The sequence below is a fragment of the Oncorhynchus masou genome, chromosome 17 (genome assembly GCF_036934945.1).
Source record: "Oncorhynchus masou masou isolate Uvic2021 chromosome 17, UVic_Omas_1.1, whole genome shotgun sequence".
NCBI lineage: Eukaryota > Metazoa > Chordata > Actinopteri > Salmoniformes > Salmonidae > Oncorhynchus > Oncorhynchus masou.
This window is the reverse complement of record NC_088228.1, coordinates 33,248,500-33,260,620: the sequence shown is the minus strand read 5'-3', so window position 1 is coordinate 33,260,620 and position 12,121 is coordinate 33,248,500. Positions and strand designations below refer to the sequence as shown.

General features: G+C 46.2%; 1 pseudogene; it reads right to left on the bottom strand.

The window, feature by feature from the left end:
* Positions 1 to 345: 345 nt before the first annotated feature.
* Positions 346 to 11,765, bottom strand: LOC135558258 (protein zyg-11 homolog; annotated as a pseudogene).
* Positions 11,766 to 12,121: the final 356 nt, after the last annotated feature.

Here is a 12,121-nt window from a genome sequence, read left to right as displayed (position 1 = left end):
TCCATGTCATTTCAATGAAATTACGTTGAACCAACGTGGAATAGACATTGAATTGACGTCTGTGCCCTGTGTGATTTCTACAGCTAGGTATTGATGAGTCTGACATGATTTTTATTTTATTTCTGTGCAATAATTAAATATATTTTGAAATATGTATTTATTTATTAACTTTAAGTCCCACCAACAAAACTAATATAAATGAAAATCCTCTTTATATTTAAACACATCGTTTCCTAATACAACATTTATTTAATTTTTGTATAATCCTCCTCCCAACTGTGACTAAGGAGTCAAGGGTCACAGATCCATCATGACCTCCCATGATCCCCTGTTCTGAGTGTGTTTTTATGGGTCGCTTGTGGTCTGTTGGCGCTCCAACTTACCCAGGATGCTCTCTGCCATCCCTCTGACGTCGCTGTGGGTGTCAAGGTCAGAGGTCAAGGTCTTCAGGAGGTCCACTGCCCCCTCCTCCTGGAGTATACGGCAGTACTGCACACATGAGGTCAAATAGAATCACCATTGATTTACAAAACATAAAACACCTCAATAATATACACACAATTAACTAGTAAGAGAACGCCTCCTCAGACCACAGAACACCATGCATCATCAATCGATAAATGTTTCCAGTTTTCAGAATAAGACGTGTGCGGGCTGTGGTTGTGGTTGTGTACACATGTTCAATTGAATATTGCCCAGGTTTATATTTACTGGCTCAAACAAAGCACACACTCACATCTACAACATGTTGAAACAGAAAAACCCAGCAGAAGACTTAGAAGTTTCCGCTGTATAGAATATTCATTGAATGGTTCAACTACACTGAACAAAAATATAAACGCAACATGTAAAAGTGTTTGTCTCATGTTTAATGAGCTGAAATAAAAACACATTTGTTTACATCCCTGTTAGTGAGCATTTCTCCTTTGCCAAGACAATGCATTCACCTGATAGGTGTGGCATATCAAGAAGCTGATTAAACAGCATGACCATTACACAGGTGTACCTTGTGCTGGGGACAATAAAAGGTCACTCTAAAATGTGCAGTTTTCTAACACAATACAATGCCACAGATAGCTCAAATTTTGAGGGAGCATGGAATTGGTATGCTGACTGCAGGAATGTCCACCAGAGCTCATGTGGGTGTGGGTGTCTCATGAGTCAGGTTCCACAGAGTACTCAGAGCAAACTTCAGAGTGAAGTTTACTATTCCTGCCATTGCCTTCTGCTGCATTATACCCAGCAGCTTTTGTTTGGGGGGAGAGAGGTGAGGTGAGGGAGGAGAGGATAGGGTTGAGAGGGAGGTGAAGGGGGAGAGAAGAATAGAGAGATGAGATGGGGGGGTGAAGAGGGAGATGTGAGGTGGGGGGAGAGAGAGAGAGAGAGAGGAGATAGAAGAGAGGTGAGAGGGAGAGGAGGGTGATAGGGAGAGATGAGGAGAGATAGAGGTGAGGTTAGGGATGGAGTGATAGAGAGGGACAGAAGAATAGAGTGTAGAGTGTAAGGAGGAATGAAGAGAGAGAGAGAGAGAGAGTGATAAGAAAATGGAGGGATATGGATATCCTACCTTCATAATAAGATATCAGCCCCCAGCTGTGTGGTCTGCTCTGTGGACAGCTGCAGAGAGACAAACCGTTTCAACAAATGGAGTGGCTGCGAATCAGACTTTTCTGGACCCTCTTTCTGACAGCTAAAGGTCCTGAAGTTTCTGCACATGTGCGTGATTCTCAACATTACATACAGTCTATGATCTCCTCGTAGAGAACAGATTTTCAAACAGAAATGTAGAGACCTACATTTTAAAAAGTCTAATAAATCCATGTAATATAGCCTACACCTTCACAATAAAGCCATGATTTATTTTAGACAGGTCTAAAGAAACATGATATGAAGAAGATGTTGCCTGTTTCAGAAGAACATAATAGCATACTCTGAGTTGTCCTTATGTTAGGCCCTGATCTGGCTATGTCATATGGCTGTGGGCTACACTAGTTCATTTAGCAGACGAGATTTGCTTAAAATTCTGTGCCATTATTTTATATTATAGTATGAAGAATACAGTTGAACAAAGCTGAATAAAATAGGATATTTTCTCCAAACAATTTGAAGGAGTGCTCACATACGGCTATTCTGTGTTGAGCGGTTAACAAAGAAATAGGTACTCCTATATGCTTAATTAGGTGTTATCAATGTAACTTTAGTTTTTCTACAAATGTTGGACTATATGTTTAAATTTTTAATACATTGTACTGCTGCATGATGCGACTCTAATGATGATTTGAGAAAAAGTCTCTTGAAAGGCACGAGCTCTGCTTTGTTTTTTTTGCGCAGGCTGAACACACTTCATCAGTCTCTCGTTCACAATTGGACAAGCACTTGATAATGCCTAGAATTTCAGGGTGACATCCGCCTTGTGTGACTGTAAATGCACCCTAAAAAGATCCATGCCTTTTGCGGCTAGTGGCTGTTGAGCCATTCTTCCTGAGTGCTGAGTGCTCCGAATCACCTCTCGCTCACATGGCTCTCCATCATGCGATTGGGTCTTTCTCATAGGCTACAAGTGAAGATAGACACATCGGGGACGGAACTGTGCGCGTCCTTATCCAATTCTGAGGAGCATATTGATGATATTGGAAGAACTGTCCACATTTACTTTGTCAGCCAAAAAGATGAGTAGGCCTAACGAACAGCAAAAGCACTACCCTATGTCAATCTACTATCCCCCATAGTACAAAAATTGACCTATTCTATTCTGTGCGAGAAATAAGTATTCCAAACATTGTCTGGGACAGTTGTGAGGTGCGATAGATCCCAAATTAATACAACCAATGTGGCTGACACAACAGTTCAGAACGTTCAGCTTAAAATGTTGATAAAAGCTATTTCTTCACATTATAAGCACAGCAATGCACACATGGTAGAAGGCTATAAGCACAAATATTCCATTAGCGGAAAACACCATTACCAGGTGGCGAATCACATCTCTGCATGTCTGGCAGACATATCAGTGTGGATGACGGATCACCACCTCAAGCTGAACCTCGGCAAGACGGAGCTGCTCTTCCTCCCGGGGAAGGACTGCCCGTTCCATGATCTCGCCATCACGGTTGACAACTCCATTGTGTCCTCCTCCCAGAGCGCTAAGAACCTTGGCGTGATCCTGGACAACACCATGTCGTTCTCAACTAACATCAAGGCGGTGGCCCGTTCCTGTAGGTTCATGCTCTACAACATCCGCAGAGTACGACCCTGCCTCACACAGGAAGCGGCGCAGGTCCTAATCCAGGCACTTGTCATCTCCCGTCTGGATTACTGCAACTCGCTGTTGGCTGGGCTCCCTGCCTGTGCCATTAAACCCCTACAACTCATCCAGAACGCCGCAGCCCGTCTGGTGTTCAACCTTCCCAAGTTCTCTCACGTCACCCCGCTCCTCCGCTCTCTCCACTGGCTTCCAGTTGAAGCTCGCATCCGCTACAAGACCATGGTGCTTGCCTACGGAGCTGTGAGGGGAACGGCACCGCAGTACCTCCAGGCTCTGATCAGGCCCTACACCCAAACAAGGGCACTGCGTTCATCCACCTCTGGCCTGCTCGCCTCCCTACCACTGAGGAAGTACAGTTCCCGCTCAGCCCAGTCAAAACTGTTCGCTGCTCTGGCCCCCCAATGGTGGAACAAACTCCCTCACGACGCCAGGACAGCGGAGTCAATCACCACCTTCCGGAGACACCTGAAACCCCACCTCTTTAAGGAATACCTAGGATAGGATAAGTAATCCTTCTCACCCCCCCTTAAATGATTTAGATGCACTATTGTAAAGTGGCTGTTCCACTGGATGTCATAAGGTGAATTCACCAATTTGTAAGTCGCTCTGGATAAGAGCGTCTGCCAAATGACTTAAATGTAAATGTAATTATCAAAAGTGACCGCAAATGCAATTATGCATGTAATGCTTTTATTAGGTGCATTTGTATGGCGAAAATGATCTTCCCCAAACTGAAATGAAATTCATGCGCTTCTTATGTATGCCAGTTAGGCTCTACACCCCTTGTAAAGTGGATTAATGTGCTTAATTTTGAGAAGTTATTTGGCCACATTAGTTGTGATACAAATTTTATCAACACTATAAACACTATAGCCTGGCCTATGGGGTAGGCTACATGAGGTGTGCGACTATGATTCGGGAAAAGTAGCAAGTGATAGGGTAATATTGTCACCCATCAGACTATTCTTGATTTAATCTTGTCTTTACATATACTAAATAATACATGTGTGAAATGTGTTTTGATTTAGAATGGACCATTATCATGCACCTGTGTCGAAAATGGGGCAGCGGGAAAGAAATACATGTAATCTATGCACTTAAATAGCGAATGGAGGACGCTTTTGCATGGTTCATTTTCATGCCAGCCAGATAGGCTGTACTCTTGTTGTAAATATAAGCAATGTGCTCAATATTAGGAATGTTGAGAAATAAATATTGTAGGCCTAGCCTTTAGAAAGCTGATGGGATCATCCTCTTTTTAGTCGATGCCATCACTCTGTTTTCTCGCGCAATTGCATAGCCTATAGAACTGTTGTGCAACATGAGCTCATGGGCTTTCATGAAGTGTTTGATTAGATTTTCGATTACATTTGCATTGATGTCAGAGTGATTAGAGGGACAACGTCTGCAATAATAGTGTTTAACATGATTTTTTTTATTTTAGTACCCCACACATACAGTGCCTTGCGAAAGTATTCGGTCCCCTTGAACTTTGCGACCTTTTGCCACATTTCAGGCTTCAAACATAAAGATATAAAACTGTATTTTTTTTGTGAAGAATCAACAACAAGTGGGACACAATCATGAAGTGGAACGACATTTATTGGATATTTCAAACTTTTTTAACAAATCAAAAACTGAAAAATTTGCCGTGCAAAATTATTCAGCCCCTTTACTTTCAGTGCAGCAAACTCTCTCCAGAAGTTCAGTGAGGATCTCTGAATGATCCAATGTTGACCTAAATGACTAATGATGATAAATACAATCCACCTGTGTGTAATCAAGTCTCCCTATAAATGCACCTGCACTGTGATAGTCTCAGAGGTCCGTTAAAAGCGCAGAGAGCATCATGAAGAACATGGAACACACCAGGCAGGTCCGAGATACTGTCGTGAAGAAGTTTAAAGCCGGATTTGGATACAAAAAGATTTCCCAAGATTTAAACATCCCAAGGAGCACTGTGCAAGCGATAATATTGAAATGGAAGGAGTATCAGACCACTGCAAATCTATCAAGACCTGGCCGTCCCTCTAAACTTTCAGCTCATACAAGGAGAAGACTGATCAGAGATGCAGCCAAGAGGCCCATGATCACTCTGGATGAACTGCAGAGATCTACAGCTGAGGTGGGAGACTCTGTCCATAGGACAACAATCAGTCGTATATTGCACAAATCTGGCCTTTATGGAAGAGTGGCAAGAAGAAAGCCATTTCTTAAAGATATTCATAAAAAGTGTAGTTTAAAGTTTGCCACAAGCCACCTGGGAGACACACCAAACATGTGGAAGAAGGTGCTCTGGTCAGATGAAACCAAAATTGAACTTTTTGGCAACAATGCAAAACGTTATGTTTGGCGTAAAAGCAACACAGCTCATCAAACTGAACACACCATCCCCACTGTCAAACATGGTGGTGGCAGCATCATGGTTTGGGCCTGTTTTTCTTCAGCAGGGACAGGGAAGATGGTTAAAATTGATGGGAAGATGGATGGAGCCAAATACAGGACCATTCTGGAAGAAAACCTGATGGAGTCTGCAAAAGACCTGAGACTGGGACGGAGATTTGTCTTCCAACAAGACAATGATCCAAAACATAAAGCAAAATCTACAATGGAATGGTTCAAAAATAAACATATCCAGGTGTTAGAATGGCCAAGTCAAAGTCCAGACCTGAATCCAATCGAGAATCTGTGGAAAGAACTGAAAACTGCTGTTCACAAATGCTCTCCATCCAACCTCACTGAGCTCGAGCTTTTTTGCAAGGAGGAATGGGAAAAAATTTCAGTCTCTCGATGTGCAAAACTGATAGAGACATACCCCAAGCGACTTACAGTTGTAATCGTAGCAAAAGGTGGCGCTACAAAGTATTAACTTAAGGGGGCTGAATAATTTTGCACGGCCAATTTTTCAGTTTTTGATTTGTTAAAAAAGTTTGAAATATCCAATAAATGTCGTTCCACTTCATGATTGTGTCCCACTTGTTGTTGATTCTTCACAAAAAAATAGTTTTATATCTTTATGTTTGAAGCCTGAAATGTGGCAAAAGGTCGCAAAGTTCAAGGGGGCCGAATACTTTTGCAAGGCACTGTACATGTATCTGTAAGGTCCCTCAGTCGAGTAGTGAACAGATTCAACCACAAAGACCAGGGAGGTCGCAAAGAAGGGCATCTGTTGGTAGACCGGTAAAAAAAAAAAAAAGTAGACATTGAATATCCCTTTGAGCATGGTGAAGTTATTAATTACACTTTGGATGGTGTATCAACACACCCATTCACTACAAAGATACAGGCGTCCTTCCTAACTCAGTTGCCAGAGAGGTAGGAAAGCGCTCAGGGATTTCAAGGACAAGGGAGTTTTTTGGGGGGATAAAAAGAAATTGAATAAAGCTAATCAAAGGCAAAATCCTACTAGCTCTAAAGCTGTGCTCTTATCAATGTAACAATGATGTTTGAACTGACGTTATGAAAACCAGAGGTCAAATCAAGTGTAGGAACCATTCTACCGTCAACAACCTAACAGCTACTAATTTGGTCTATGAAACTTTACGCAGCACTTAGTTTACATGATCCCCTAATTGCTCACTTTAGATATTTTTTTCGCAAGCTCATTGCTACAAATTTATGGAGCCAATTCAGATGCAGCCATATTCCGACCACTTTCTTGAGGATGTCTGTTCTGGTAGATATGGACCATTACATTTACATTTAAGTCATTTAGCAGACGCTCTTATCCAGAGCAACTTACAAATTGGTGAATTCACCTTCTGACATCCAGTGGAACAGCCACTTTACAATAGTGCATCTAAATCATTTAAGGGGGGTGAGAAGGATTACTTATCCTATCCTAGGTATTCCTTGAAGAGGTGGGGTTTCAGGTGTCTCCGGAAGGTGGTGATTGACTCTGCTGTCCTGGCGTCGTGAGGGAGTTTGTTCCACCATTGGGGGGCCAGAGCAGCGAACAGTTTTGACTCGGCTGAGCGGGAACTGTACTTCCTCAGTGGTAGGGAGGCGAGCAGGCCAGAGGTGGATGAACGCAGTGCCCTTGTTTGGGTGTAGGGCCTGATCAGAGCCTGGAGGTACTGCGGTGCCGTTCCCCCTCACAGCTCCGTAGGCAAGCACCATGGTCTTGTAGCGGATGCGAGCTTCAACTGGAAGCCAGTGGAGAGAGCGGAGGAGCGGGGTGACGTGAGAGAACTTGGGAAGGTTGAACACCAGACGGGCTGCGGCGTTCTGGATGAGTTGTAGGGGTTTAATGGCACAGGCAGGGAGCCCAGCCAACAGCGAGTTGCAGTAATCCAGACGGGAGATGACAAGTGCCTGGATTAGGACCTGCGCCGCTTCCTGTGTGAGGCAGGGTCGTACTCTGCGGATGTTGTAGAGCATGAACCTACAGGAACGGGCCACCGCCATGATGTTGGTTGAGAACGACAGGGTGTTGTCCAGGATCACGCCAAGGTTCTTAGCGCTCTGGGAGGAGGACACAATGGAGTTGTCAACCGTGATGGCGAGATCATGGAAGGGGCAGTCCTTCCCCGGGAGGAAGAGCAGCTCCGTCTTGCCGAGGTTCAGCTTGAGGTGGTGATCCGTCATCCACACTGATATGTCTGCCAGACATGCAGAGATGCGATTCGCCACCTGGTCATCAGAAGGGGAAAGGAGAAGATTAATTGTGTGTCGTCTGCATAGCAATGATAGGAGAGACCATGTGAGGTTATGACAGAGCCAAGTGACTTGGTGTATAGCGAGAATAGGAGAGGGCCTAGAACAGAGCCCTCGGGGACACCAGTGGTGAGAGCGCGTGGTGAGGAGACAGATTCTCGCCACGCCACCTGTAGGAGCGACCTGTCAGGTAGGACGCAATCCAAGCGTGGGCCGCGCCTGAGATGCCCAACTCGGAGAGGGTGGAGAGGAGGATCTGATGGTTCACAGTATCGAAGGCAGCCGATAGGTCTAGAAGGATGAGAGCAGAGGAGAGAGAGTTAGCTTTAGCAGTGCGGAGCACCTCCGTGATACAGAGAAGAGCAGTCTCAGTTGAATGACTAGTCTTGAAACCTGACTGATTTGGATCAAGAAGGTCATTCTGAGAGAGATAGCGGGAGAGCTGGCCAAGGACGGCACGTTCAAGAGTTTTGGAGAGAAAAGAAAGAAGGGATACTGGTCTGTAGTTGTTGACATCGGAGGGGTCGAGTGTAGGTTTTTTCAGAAGGGGTGCGACTCTCGCTCTCTTGAAGACGGAAGGGACGTAGCCAGCGGTCAGGGGTGAGTTGATGAGCGAGGTGAGGTAAGGGAGAAGGTCTCCGGAAATGGTCTGGAGAAGAGAGGAGGGGATAGGGTCAAGCGGGCAGGTTGTTGGGCGGCCGGCCGTCACAAGAAGCGAGATTTCATCTGGAGAGAGAGGGGAGAAAGAGGTCAGAGCACAGGGTAGGGCAGTGTGAGCAGAACCAGCGGTGTCGTTTGACTTAGCAAACGAGGATCGGATGTCGTTGACCTTCTTTTCAAAATGGTTGACGAAGTCATCTGCAGAGAGGGAGGAGGGGGGAGGGGGAGGAGGATTCAGGAGGGAGGAGAAGGTGGCAAAGAGCTTCCTAGGGTTAGAGGCAGATGCTTGGAATTTAGAGTGGTAGAAAGTGGCTTTAGCAGCAGAGACAGAGGAGGAAAATGTAGAGAGGAGGGAGTGAAAGGATGCCAGGTCCGCAGGGAGGCGAGTTTTCCTCCATTTCGGCTGCCCGGAGCTCTGTTCTGTGAGCTCGCAATGAGTCGTCGAGCCACGGAGCGGGAGGGGAGGACCGAGCCGGCCTGGAGGATAGGGGACATAGAGAGTCAAAGGATGCAGAAAGGGAAGAGAGGAGGGTTGAGGAGGCAGAATCAGGAGATAGGTTGGAGAAGGTATGAGCAGAGGGAAGAGATGATAGGATGGAAGAGGAGAGAGTAGCGGGGGAGAGAGAGCGAAGGTTGGGACGGCGCGATACCATCCAGTAGGGGCAGTGTGGGAAGTGTTGGATGAGAGAGAGGGAAAAAGGATACAAGGTAGTGGTCGGAGACTTGGAGGGGAGTTGCAATGAGGTTAGTGGAAGAACAGCATCTAGTAAAGATGAGGTCGAGCGTATTGCCTGCCTTGTGAGTAGGGGGAAGGTGAGAGGGTGAGGTCAAAAGAGGAGAGGAGTGGAAAGAAGGAGGCAGAGAGGAATGAGTCAAAGGTAGACGTGGGGAGGTTAAAGTCGCCCAGGACTGTGAGAGGTGAGCCGTCCTCAGGAAAGGAGCTTATCAAGGCATCAAGCTCATTGATGAACTCTCCGAGGAACCTGGAGGGCGATAAATGATAAGGATGTTAAGCTTGAAAGGGCTGGTAACTGTGACAGCATGGAATTCAAAGGAGGCGATAGACAGATGGGTAAGGGGAGAAAGAGAGAATGACCACTTGGGAGAGATGAGGATCCCGGTGCCACCACCCCGCTGACCAGAAGCTCTCGGGGTGTGCGAGAACACGTGGGCGGACGAAGAGAGAGCAGTAGGAGTAGCAGTGTTATCTGTGGTGATCCATGTTTCCGTCAGTGCCAAGAAGTCGAGGGACTGGAGGGAGGCATAGGCTGAGATGAACTCTGCCTTGAAACTCTGACCATGAAACTCTTTCTCTCTCTCTCTCTCTCTCTCTCTCTCTCTCTCTCTGTACCTCTCTCTGTACCTCTCTTTGTACTTCCTCAGAAACTCACATATCTGCCTCTCATTGGCCTCACTGGTTACCTGGAACACAAACACAAGAACATTATCCCTCACTCACTCCTCTGAACAGATCTGATAGGACTGGATAGGTCATTGGTGTAAGCAATATGGCTGAAACCAGGTGGAGCTACTGCTTTACATCTTCACAGGTCCACCAAGGCAATCAATGACAGCATAAAGCCTGAGACAATGTTTTGTAATATACAATAAGTCACCTCACTTTTAAGTTGTCCTTCCCAGACCGAGCGTCACAGTAGCCAGCAGCCCCAAAAACACCAGCCCACTCCTCCCCTCCTCGAAGGCCTTGGCCGCCCCTTCAGTCACCCTCTTCCTTCCAGAAACATCCAGAGACACAAGCAGTGGGAGAACCCCAGAACTCCCTCCAGAAGCAGCCTAACCGCCTCATCCCCCTCCCTTTCTTAGTCATCCTCTGCGGTGGACATTCCAGAGGCAAAGCAGTCATCACAGAGAGATCCAGGTGTCTGAGGGCGTGGAGCTGGTTGAGGATGGAGATCACCCTGGCAAGGGAAATGTCCAGCTGCCTCAGCTCGTGCAGTCAGGGATCTCAGTGTAACCCGGCACCACAGCAGGGTACTCAGCTCTGTGACGAGGGTGCTGGAGATGTCCAGGCCCTCTAGCTGTGTGAGAGTACAGAGTTCCTTCAGGAAGGGGTCTGTGAGGTCTGTGTATGCCAGGTTTAGTGTCCTCAGGCCTAGCAGAGAGCTAAAGCCCACCTGGGCCCCTTCCTAAACCTACAGGGACTCCCAGCCCATCTGGTGCCCACTCAGAGTGAGCCTCTGCAGGCTGACTCTGCACTCCGGTTTGGAGGCTAGGCCTGATAGGATGTGGGCACCAATGAGGCCCCCAGGGACCCAGGAAGCATCCAGCTCCTGCAGCCGGTGAGGGCAGAGGACCAGGCAGAAGGCCTCCTCAAAGAGGGGGTTGGAGCGCATACACCCTCGGCGCAGACAGTTGTTCACAACTGTGGAAGTGGCAGACCGTTCGGTCGTTGTAAGGTAAAGCTGAAATGTGGATATGAGAACATCGATGACCAGGATGCAGACCTAGCTTTAAGCAGCAAGGCCTATTTCTAAAAATGACCTAAAAGCAACCTATTGAATAGAAATGAGCTTTTTTAAACCCATAGAATGTTTGTTAACTATTACATTTATTTAATTCCATTTGTGTGTGTCTGTTGAATGTTCTCTGGTGCCCTCCCTCCCTCCCGCCTACTCACCCTGGGCATCCATCTTGTGCAGTATCTGATCAACCATTTCCTGTGGGAGAGGTGGGGCCCAGCTGAGCCTCCGGGACACATCTGGTTGCATGCTGCAGAAGGAGTCCAGGCTGAGACACACCTGGGCCAGACAAAGCTCCGACAGGGCCACGAGACAGAACTCCTCAGCCTGCAGTCAGACACACAGCTGGCTTTGGTTCTGCAGTGCATGACATTGCAGCTGATGCAACCACATTTGACATGAATGTACACCATGTATGTGTCATTTCATTACAGCAGGGACATGAGCATTTTATGCTCAGGCAGCCTGAATTTGCCACTCTATATTTTAAGTATTTGGAATAAACCTTTTCCTTTATTGATGATACAAAACTTGTACAACTGGTAAGCAATGTACATTAGCGGGCGGAATCGCGCGGTGACACACTACTTCCCATTCATTTTCAATGTAAGGAAAGAGGTGAGGAGCGGAGTGGGAGGCAGTGAAAAAGCATTTTCAGCATTTACCAACTTCATGCAAATCACAAGGGACGAATGCTGGGCGATCATATCGAGTGCTCCCCATGATGAATATGATGTTCTGAGACCCAACACTGGAGACTTTCTTCAGCAAAGATGGCTGACAAAAATACTAGGATTGAAGCAAATGTAAGTAATTATAACGTCACGACGAATCATCCAAAAAATGTACAGTTGAGAGGAATATGTTAGTTAATGTAGAGACAAATGATTTTGCATATTTTTTTTGTCATAAAGTTAATTTAGCAAGCTAGCTGACTAGCTTTATGGGAGTTTTGACATGAGTAGGACATTTTAATTAGTGTGTTTAATATTTTAGGGACTCCCGAGAAAACCCTCAAACCAGGCTGTCATCTTGTGAAACAGTGGATTTTAACGAATCTAGC